The sequence below is a fragment of the Scyliorhinus canicula genome, chromosome 19 (assembly GCF_902713615.1).
Source record: "Scyliorhinus canicula chromosome 19, sScyCan1.1, whole genome shotgun sequence".
NCBI lineage: Eukaryota > Metazoa > Chordata > Chondrichthyes > Carcharhiniformes > Scyliorhinidae > Scyliorhinus > Scyliorhinus canicula.
Window position 1 is genome coordinate 22,886,015 of NC_052164.1, and position 11,109 is coordinate 22,897,123.

Here is an 11,109-nt window from a genome sequence, read left to right on the forward strand (position 1 = left end):
AATAATTGCCATTTCTTAGAGTACAACCCACACTGTTGAAGAATAATGCTGACAGCATGACAAGACCTTACTTTTTCTTTAGTTCAGAAGAGAACCTCAGAGTACAATTCAGCTGAGGGAGACATCATAGTAATGAACGATCTTTAAACTGAAAAATAATTTAGGCTAAATAACACACTTCAAATTATTAATCCTTAGAATCATTAATTTTATTACTGACTCAATATAATCAGACCATTTAGTTTATACTCAAAGCAGTAACTTGCAGGAAAATAAGTGAAAGATTTCAACATTTTGATCTGGTTTTAAGTGCCTGTGCATTTCACAGCAGATGCTGCAGAACCCAAACTTTTAAACTGGCTTCAGAATCATGATGGTGTAGCTCTGTTTTTTTTTCTAGCAGGTTTTACGTGAACTAATAAAACCCATTCCACACAATGTCAGTTAAGCTCGATTGCAATGCTTGTGTGGGCTGGTTGCATATCAGTGGCTTATGACGTCACACCAACTGTTCATGAAAGTTTCCTTTGCCTTTCTCAACAATAATAAAAACATCTGTGTAATAATCAGAATATTTAGTCCCTTACTGTGAAATATGATTAGTTTTACATGTGTTCTGGACTCATTCTCAACTTTGTCATTTCTGAGTTCTTTGAAGCCAGACTCCTAAGTAGAAAGTAATTTTACCAGGGTTCACTGATAACTCCTCATATGCCCTTCTTCGCAAAGGGAAGTAAATCTAAAAGTCGTGATTCACAGTTCATATAAACTCCTATATCCTCTTTCATTTGTTGTCTAATTGTGTTCATTCTCTTAATAATCAGTTTACTTTCATTTGATTTCTCATCTGACCTCTCATTTTTCTTTCTTTGATCTCTGGGACAGATGCGTTCATTGTCGGTTTGTCTTTAAATTTGTGTTTCTACTGTTTTAGTCTCCTAATCTTTATTTAGAATTGAGTTGGTATCAGATGGATGATGGTAGATCTCAGGCAAAGGGGATTCCCTTCATGCCAGCTAATCTTTTAGGGAATTCCCGTGGTACATTTCATTCTATACTATCACCATGTAAGGATTACTTTACATTCAAGTCCTGTGTTTTCCCCTTTACTCCCCACTGAAAGGATATGATTCATTCTGTGAGACAGTTTTGCTGGTGCTGTCCTACCTCTGGTACTTCACTTCTGTGATTATTTATCAATGTATGAGTTTTGACAATGCAAGCTAGCCACTTAATTGGCTAGGCAACATCAGCAAGCGTGATCCTGTTCTCACCTATGGATATATTTTCTAGTCATTCAGTCGATTGATGGAATAATTACTTGGGTATTACAAAGTCTGGTTCAAAAATGCACAGTCAGATCTGTGACATTTTCGTGTTGAGCTTGATTTTACAATGGTTGTTCTGAATAGGAGAATAGCTTTATTTACATATTATGTTATCAAGTCCCAAGTTTTCAAACAATCAAAGCTCAAAAAATTGGTGGTTAGTTTTTTTTCAGCAGCGCAGACACAAGGGGCTAAATGGCCTCTTCCTGTGCCGTAACCTTTCTATGGTTCCCAAGTGTGTCACTGAAGTGAGCAAGCCAATATTTGCATGTCTAGTTGGGCATGTTATTGGACTCCAATTGTTTGGTCACTTAACTCACTGGCAGCACATGCTACCAAAATGTTTGGGAGCAATACCTTAGGGACTAGTTTTATATTTTGCAATTTAACCTTTTTCATCACAATCATCTATTTAATTACCATCGAGTGGAATAGCTCGTGCAGGATCCTTTACAATAAAACACCGGCATTTCAACACAACACCCAATGACTGTCAGAAACTTTTTTTTTAATCGCAGGGACTTTACTTCAAGCACTATGAAACTGACACAAAAATAATAATTACAATCCTTAATTAGAATTACAGTTTTTTATAAATGTAACAAAATATTGTGTGTTTGGCTCACAGAGGGCACAATCTTATAATACTGAATGGAAAAATCTGTTCATACCTATAGCAACTCTGATGGGATTACGGAATGTCTTTGGCATGCGTGGGAATATTGTGTCAGGTGATCATGAACAGTACTAGACTCAGATATCTGGAAAGGCTTGGAGATACTCCAGGTACAGACAAAACGTGTTAAGAGTGTGGAATCTATCTGAACCCAGTGGGAATGTAGCTGACAGTAGCAACTAGGTCAATGTGGACATTTCCAACATACTTTTCAAAATTAGATGTACAAATGTGAGAACAGGAAAAGTCAATGAGAGAGAGAACACTGCTGCCAATGATTGTTTCTCTGGCTGGTTGATATTTGTAAGTTTTGCTCTTATACAGTGATACTGATGTAAACACAAGTACTATAGTAATAAAACTTACTTCTGTATCTGGGGTCACAATATTAATCCCATACAACTAAAAGGCACATTCTAAACACAATTTTACCTCATAAACATAAAATGATTAAGCCTTGAAATGGGTATAATTTAGATTTGTTGCCCAGGGCAGGACATGAGTTTCCATTTAGATTTAACCTTTAAATTCTGACCTCTGGTGGAAATCAGCAGACCTCTCTGATTTGGATTTGTGTTTATTGTCACGTGTACCAAGGTACAGTGAAATGTATTTTTCTGCATGCAGCTCAAAACAGATTATTTAGTGCATGAAAAGAAAAGAAAATACATAATAGGGCAACACAAGGTACACAATGTAAATACATTGGGTGAAGCATGCAGGAGTGTTGTATCGCAGGTCAGTCCATAAGAGGGTCGTTTTGGAGTCGTAACAGTGGGGAAGAAGCTGTTTTTGAATCTGTTCGTGCAATGGAAGAAATTGGAAGAGTGAGTAAACCGGGTGGGAGGGGTCTTTGATTATGCTGCCCACTTTCCCAAGGCAGCGGGAGGTGTAGACAGAGTCAATGGATGGGAGGCAGATTTGTCCGATGGACTGGGCGGTGTTCACAACTCTCTGAAGTTCCTTGCGGTCTTGGGAGGAGCAGTTGCCATACCAGGCTGTGATTTGCCAGAGATACTGCCTGTAGCCTGTTATAACAAGGATGTGTGGCAGGACAGTTCAGAGACTTTCCAAGGAAATTTATCTCCTTGAAACCTTTAACGGAACTTATGCCAATTCTGTCTTGGCATACTTGAGGCCTTTGCCACCTTCTGAAGGCCCCAAACCTTTACTCAAGTAAGGTGTTTAACCTCAGAAGAGATCAGTTGCTTCCTGGCTCGAGTGTGGGTCAGATTGTAACTATAAAAATGTTTTTCTTCAGCCCTATTAGGTGTTGGGAGACTCCACCTTGTTCTTGAGGAGTGGATCAGTTCAGATAGGGGCAGTCATTGATGTGCCCTTTTCAGCAGTGGCTGTGTAAATTTTGTTGTTCTTTAGATTTGTTTTGAGGTTTCTGGCCATGGGAAAGGCAGGGATCACTCCTTTCCACTCACACTAGTGTGGTTGGGTCCAAGGAGTTTCCAAGTCTTTATGTCTTGCCCTCTCAGTTTTCTCTTTATTCTATCTAATTTATCTTTCCTAAACTTCCCCAGAAAAACGTAACTTTCTCTTACTCTGCATCGTCTTCTTGTTGACTCCCACTGCCCATTTTTAGGTGGAGATAACTTGTAAAAATAATGTTTACATTGACTGAACAACAGATTGTTTTTCTCTGGTCAATTGAAAGACTCATGATTGAAAATAATGTTTTATTCAGTTTTAATGATGATGTGCCAGATTACAGAGCTGTCACCTCCAGGAACCTGCTCTGTGAAAAACAATATTGGGCTTGGGTGGTCAAGGAGGGTAAAGGTGCTATCTTGAGCTTTGTGTGGGCACATGGGACTCTGAGAGTGAAGAGGGTGTTCCTGGAGCAAGGGAGGGATAGAGGCGGGCTGGCGCTGCCCAACCTTTTGGGGTACTATTGGGCGGCTAATGTGTCAATGGTGCGTAAATGGGTGATGGAGGGGGGAGGGGCGGCGTGGAAAAGAATGGAGATGGCGTCATGTAGAGGTACGAGCCTGGGTGCCATGGTAACGGCGCTGTTGCCGCTCTCCCCTAAGAGGTTTACCACGAGCCCGGTGGTGGCGGCGAGCCTAAGAATCTGGGGACAGTGGAGATGGCATAGGGGGGAAACAGGGGGCTCGATGGAGGCTCCATTGGGTGGCAATCATCGGTTCATCCCAGGGAACAGGGATGGGGGATTTAGGGGGTGGCAAAGGGTGGGCATCAGTAAATTGAGGGACCTGTTTATTGGCGGGAGGTTTGCGGGCCTGGGGGAACTGGAAGATAAATTTGGGCTTCCCCAAGGGAACATGTTCAGATACTTGCAGGTAAAGGCGTTTGCTAGGCGACAGGTAGAGGGATTCCCTTTGCTGCCCTCGCGGGGGACGATGGACAGAGTGCTTTCGGGGGTGTGGGTCGGAGAGGGGAAGGTGTCTGACATCTATAAGATAATGCAGGAGGTGGAGGAGTCGTCAGTGGAGGAGCTGAAGGCTAAATGGGAGGAGGAACTCGGGGAACAGATAGAGGACGGGACTTGGGCGGATGCCTTGGAGAGAGTCAACTCTTCCTCCTCATGTGCGGGGCTTAGTCTCATCCAATTTAAGGTGCTGCACCGGGCCCACGTGTCTGGGACTAGGATGAGTAGGCTCTTTGGGGGTGAGGACAGGTGCACCAGATGTTCGGGGAGTCCAGCGAACCACGCCTATATGTTCTGGGCATGCCCAGCACTGGAAGAATTCTGGAAGGAGGTGGCGGGGACGGTGTCGAGGGTGGTTGGATCCAGGGTCAAACCAGGGTGGGGACTCGTGATTTTTGGAGTTGCGGTAGAGCCAGGAGTGCAGGAGGTGAAAGAGGCCGGTGTCCTGGCCTTTGCGTCCCTAGTAGCCCGACGAAGGATCTTGCTGCAGTGGAAGGATGCGAGGCCCCCAAGCGTGGAGACCTGGATCAGTGACATGGCGGGATTTATAAAATTGGAAAGGGTCAAATTTGCCCTGAGAGGATCAATACAAGGGTTCTATAAACGATGGCAGCCTTTTCTGGACTTCCTGGCTCAAAGATTGGTATCATGGTTAATGGCAGCAGCAACTCGGGGGGGGGGGGGGGGGGGGGGGGGGTGTAGTTTCTATTATGTAACTTAATATTGTGTTAATTTGCGTTGTTGTTAATATGCTGTGTTGTTCATGGAGGTGGGGCGAATGTTTATGATTGCTAATATTATTGTTATTTTTGGTATTTTATTATGGTTTGTTGTTGTTATATAAATTCAACATTTTTCAATAAAAATTATTTTTTTTAAAAAGGAGGGTAAAGGTGCTGAAGAAGGCTAAGGGACCTGAGCAGATAGCATCATTAATGGTCTCAATCTGCTATAGATGTAGCATGTTTGGTTGATTTATATTAAAACAAAGCAAGACTGATATAACCATCAATAGGTGTCAGAGGTTACTTAAAAAAACAATTTCACAACAAAATATCCTTTGCTATAACATTTGGCATAGATACACTGGGTTAAAAATATGTCTTGGGTATTGCAAAAAATGGGCTGCCTCTTAGAAACTCTGCACAGTATTCAACACGATCCAAGTAGCATCCAATACTATAGGACAGCCCAAGATGAATATGCAAACTGTTTTGTCAGTTTAGCCAGGCTTGCCACCCCTAGACCACCCCCACCAGTGCCCCCTGCCAAAGCAACCCCCCCCCCCCCGCCCCGCCCATGGATCGGCTCTTTCCCGACTGTGGTGACACTAGACTCAGTCCGCAGCAGCCACACTGAGTCCCTGACAAAAAGTAGGATGACAGACCCACGCCGTCAGGAACTCAGCCGGTCAGGGGTGGAGCATCGGAGGAGGGCCTCAGGTAAAGTGCTGAGGCCGTCCATATGGCGTGCGGTGTACTCCTAGAGTACGACATTTTGGAGGGGGTGGAGCATCGTGCGCCGCCTCCGATTTTGGCAAAAACGTGGAATTTTCCGGCCTATCATTGAACGCAATTTCGCCGTCGGGGACACGGAGAATCCCGTCCATAGACTGGGTTACCACACAGTCAGGGAAAATACCAGATAACGTCTCCTGCAGCTGTTTAGTCTCCTTGACCTCGATGGGCTTTCCTGAGATAACTAGGGCTGCTTTTACCCTTGATCCCATCAGGTCATTGATGAGGAGCAGGTCGATCCTATCCCCAGGCAAACTGGGGATGACTGTTGTAGTGAATGTGATTCACACTATATATAGTTGCCAATATCCCCATGTATATATGTTCGTTATCTACCCGTTGTAAGATCAATGCTGTATATAGTTGCCAATATAACTCCATGTATATATGCTCACTATCCACCATTGTAAGTGCAGTTGCACTATCCGACCACCAGGGGGAGTCGCTCTGGGAGTACGCGAGAGTTTGTACTGGGCTCCTCCCTTGGCTCCGCCCAGGACTCCTCCCCCTGGGACCGATGTACAAAGATCAGTGCCTTAGAGCCAGCCTGCCAGTTCCTGGAGTTCAACGACGAATAGGCTGGCTCTGTTGTTAGTATATTAAAGCCTCTGTTCAGATCCAACTACACGTGTTCGTTGAATTGATGGTTCCATCAACTGTCACGGTCATGGGCTGGATACAAAGTTGCACTCCAGATGCACCCTTCAATCCCCATTTACCAACACATTGGCATTTACTGCACTCTCTGGCGGAAAGGCTATGCCTTTTCCCAGTAGTAGAGTCTGTCTGACTCCTGTATTTCATAGAATCACTACAACCTTACCTCGCCCTGGGAAAATGAGGCCACCCTTCCTTGGGATATAAAATCCCGGTAATGCAGGGATTCGTTTAACTTCCTCTGCACTCTCAGGAGCGCCCTAGTGGGATTCCCATCTGCTGTCAGAGCCTTAGCCTGGCCTGCTACGCTCTCTGCTTCTATTCTCTGCACAGGCTGTACAGGCACCAATAAACCCCAATTACCTTGGGCGTGCCGTACCTTTTAGCAGTTAAAACATCCTGGCTTCTTGGCTTCACTCTTCATTTCAGCACTACCCATTTTGTCCTGAGGAGGGCCCCAGAAATTCCCCCTCACCCATGGGTGCTTGATTTCCTATCACTCTCCCTGCCTCTAAACATTCCCGCTGGTTGGGATTGACTCAGGAAGGGTCTCTTCTGGAATGGTGGTCTGTGGATCAGCTCCTAATTGTCGGCCAGTGCGGTTGCCTGCCTGGCCCTGTGACCCTCTGGGTACGTTATTGGAAGAAGTAAGGAGGTTTAAATTCCTCAAGGAGAATTATTTTGTGGAAGTTTTCGTAAGTGGCTTCTGTCTTAAATGCCCTGAAAAGGTCAAAAGCAAGTTGCTTAGGCCTTTCAAATTCCAAGTACATCTGGCCAGGCCGTTGCCTGGGGGTACAGAATTTCTGACGATATGCTTCTGGCGCTAACTGGTACACACTTAAAATAACCCTTTTCACTGCCTCATACTGAAACTTCCCTCAGGCAAGAGAGGATAAACCTTGTGAGCTTCCCCTGATAGCTTACTCTGCAGTAATAAGGACCACTGTTGGGCTGGCCAGTTTAATTGCTGTGCTAACCATTCAAAAGAGATAAAAGAAGGCTTTATCATTAAATGAGTGAACTGGCTCAACCCTTAAGTCTGAGGTAGGTGGATCTTCAAGGGACACAGTGGGATTCCTGCTCATCATAAGCGCTGCTTTAGTTGAAACTCCCTTTCATTTCCTCTCTCCTGAAATTCTCTTCCATTTGTGTTTTTTCCCAAAATTCTCTTTTCTCTATCTCTGTGTCCTCTCTTGAAATTCTTAATTCCACTGCTCCAATATTAATCTCTCTACTGTCATGCTATCTGTTTCATCCTCCTCAAGTTCCACTTGCAGATGATTGGCCATTGTTTTTACCATTTCGGGGTTGCTGTTTTTCGGCCAAAATTCTAAGCACCTCACTAACACTTTGGATTGGATTGGATTTGTTTATTGTCACATGTACCGAGGTCCAGTGAAAAGTATTTTTCTGCGAGCAGCTCAACAGATCATTAAGTACATGGGAAGAAAAGGGAATAAAAGAAAATACATAATAGGGCAACACAACATATACAATGTAACTACATAAGCACTGGCATCGGATGAAGCATACAGGGTGTAGTGTTAATGAGGTCAGTCAATAAGAGGGTCATTTAGGAGTCTGTTGACAGTGGGGAAGAAGCTGTTTTTTGAGTCTGTTCGTGCTTGTCCTCAGACTTCTGTATCTCCTGCCCGATGGAAGAAGTTGGAAGAGTGGGTAAGCCGGGTGGGAGGGATCTTTGATTATGCTGCCCGCTTTCCCCAGGCAGCGGGAGGTGTAGATGGAGTCAATGGATTGGAGGCAGGTTTGTGTGATGGACTGGGCTGTATTCACGACTCTCTGGAGTTTCTTGTGGTCCTGGGCCGAGCAGTTATCATACCAGGCTGTGATGCAGCCCGATAGGATGCTTTCTATGGTGCATCTGTAAAAGTTGGTAAGGGTTAATGTGGACGTTTTATTTATAAATAAAAAAGTTTTATCTGTTTCAGGGACAGAAATGGTAAATCATCAAACGTAACATTCTGGTTCCACGAGAAAAGTACTGACATCAAATGTGGACATTTTAAAAGTGTACATTGCAGACTCAAGAAAGCCTTTTTGAAGTTTCTCAAAAGTAGTTTCAAGGAACAATTTACTTTCCCCGCTGGGACCAAATTCTGGGCCATGAACCCCCAATTTGTCATCCCTCTGTCAGAACAATATTATGATGTGGAGATGCCGGCGTTGGACTGGGGTGAGCACATAAGAAGTCTTACAACACCAGGTTAAAGTCCAACAGGTTTGTTTTGAATTACTAGCTTTCGGAGTACTGTTCCTTCCTCAGGTGACTCAGCTGAGGAAGGAGCAGTGCTCCGAAAGCTAGTGATCCGAAACAAACCTGTTGGACCTTAACCTGGCGTTGTCAGACTTCTTACAGAAGAAAATCAGCACGATGAGCTCCCATTAAGCTCCCGTACTGGCCTCCCTGATCAGGCACTGGAATGTGGTGACTAGGGGCTTTTCACAGTAACTTCATTGAAGCCTACTTGTGACAATAAGCAAACACTGAACAATCCTGGAGTTGCAAAGAGATGATGACGTGTCACTGCAGTGATTTCAGTATCGTCGATTTCTGCTGGCGAATGGTTGATTCTTTGGTTCAGGTTCTGTGGTCCGGCAAAGACATTTCAGTTTTTTTTTCCAGCTGCAATCCTTTTGCTGACTGAGAGTTGTAGATATTCCTGCAAAGGATGGTTATTTTCTTTCTCCGGGGACATTGCTTCTGGTACTCTTATCATACACCTTCAGTGTGGAAAACGTCCAGCTGCTTTTGCTCTCAACACACAGGCAGGCAGGCAAGTCGTGTGGAGCTCTCTCAGCTAGCTTTTTAACCCCCTTCTTTGTGTATTCCAACCTGGAATCCACTAGTCGATTTAGGGAGACAATTGCACCCAGGGTCTTTAAGATGAGATGATCATTATGTTCCTTGTCCTTATTATCTCTCACCAGACATATCTCTCCCTGAAGCTCATGCCCTGCCTCTTGGCCTCTCCTCTCTCAGCTTCTGACTGATCAACTGCTTCTTTTCAACTCATTTCACCCTGACCTCATCAGTTGTCCCATGGCGTAATGGTTAGCACTCTGGACTTTGAATCCAGTGATCCGAATTCAAATCTCGGTGGGACCTTGACATATTTTGGGCGGCATGGCTGCACAGTGGTTAGCACTGCTGCCTCACAGCTCAATGGTCTCGGGTTCAATTCCGGCCTTGGGTGACTGTGTGGAGTTTTCTCTTTCTCCCGTGTCTGCGTGGGTTTCCTCCGGATGCTCCGGTCTTCTCCCACAGTCCAAAGATGTGCAGGTTTGGTGGATGGGCCATGATAAATTGCCCCTTAATGTCCAAAAGGTTAGGTTGGGTTACATTGTTATGAGGATTGGGTGGAGGCGTGGGCTAGGGTGATCTTTCAAGGGCCGGTGCAGACTTGATGGGCCGAATCGCCTCCTTCGGCACTGTAAATTCTATGATTCATCAACTGTTCCTTTTCCTCGGGCTTTTTTCCTTCCACTTTTTAAATTGCCGTAACCACCCTCCATTTGAAAAAGTCTCCAAGCAATACTTTCCCAAAAATTGGCAATCTCGATGGGAAAACCAATGTGCTTACCGCCAGCCTCGGTGGCTGGTTCCGGACCACACTTTTTAGGCACTTTTGAGAAAATGTTTTTCTCAATGTGAGGTGCAAAGCGTCCGATTGTCCCCTCCTGGAGGTCATCTGAGCGCTTGAATCAAGCGATACATTTAAACGGCTCCACTGCACTTGCTCTCGTTTAAGGCAGGTGGAGAACAGCGAGGAAACCTGCTCCTTGATTCACGGAGGGGGCTCTCATCTGTGTGCTGGGTGCCGGGGAGGAGAGACAGGCAAAAATATACCCATGGACTGGCAGAAGACCCTCCAGCAAGATAACAAACCCCACCTGGGAGACAGTCGCAGCACTGGTCAGTGCCAGCAGCCTGCTCAAGAGGATGGGGGTGCAAGAAGGTGAATGAGCTACTCCATCCTACCAAGGTAAGTGATCCCGGTCTCCTCTCTGCACTCCACTTTGCCAGCACCCCTCAGAATGTCACTTTGATGCCACCTTGCACAGCCCCAGCACCCAACTGCCTACAAGGTTTCTCAAACCCCCCCCCCCCGGGCACTCCTCATCAGAACCCCTCCCTGATTACACACGGTGCCACACATGCCCAGTATCATCGATGTCTGACCCGTCAGGCGGCCAGCTCACACATCCCCATTTGTTTTCCTGCAAGATAAGATTGCCCACCCAACTGCCGCGCGAGAGAGAGAAGATGGGTCGTGGGATGCCTGAGCTGAAGATCCTGACTCCTTTGGAGGAGAGAGCCCTGGAGCTCGAAGGGAAGGAACAGGAGCGGACCTGTGCTGAGAGCGAGGTGGGCCTGCATGAGAAAAGTGACGACCCACCACACGTTCACCCAGATGACCAAACTCAAGTGAATCTTGTGTATCCCAGGCTATTGACTTGGCCATGTACTAATACCATGTCCCTTTCCTTGCATGCATATCATCCAACCAT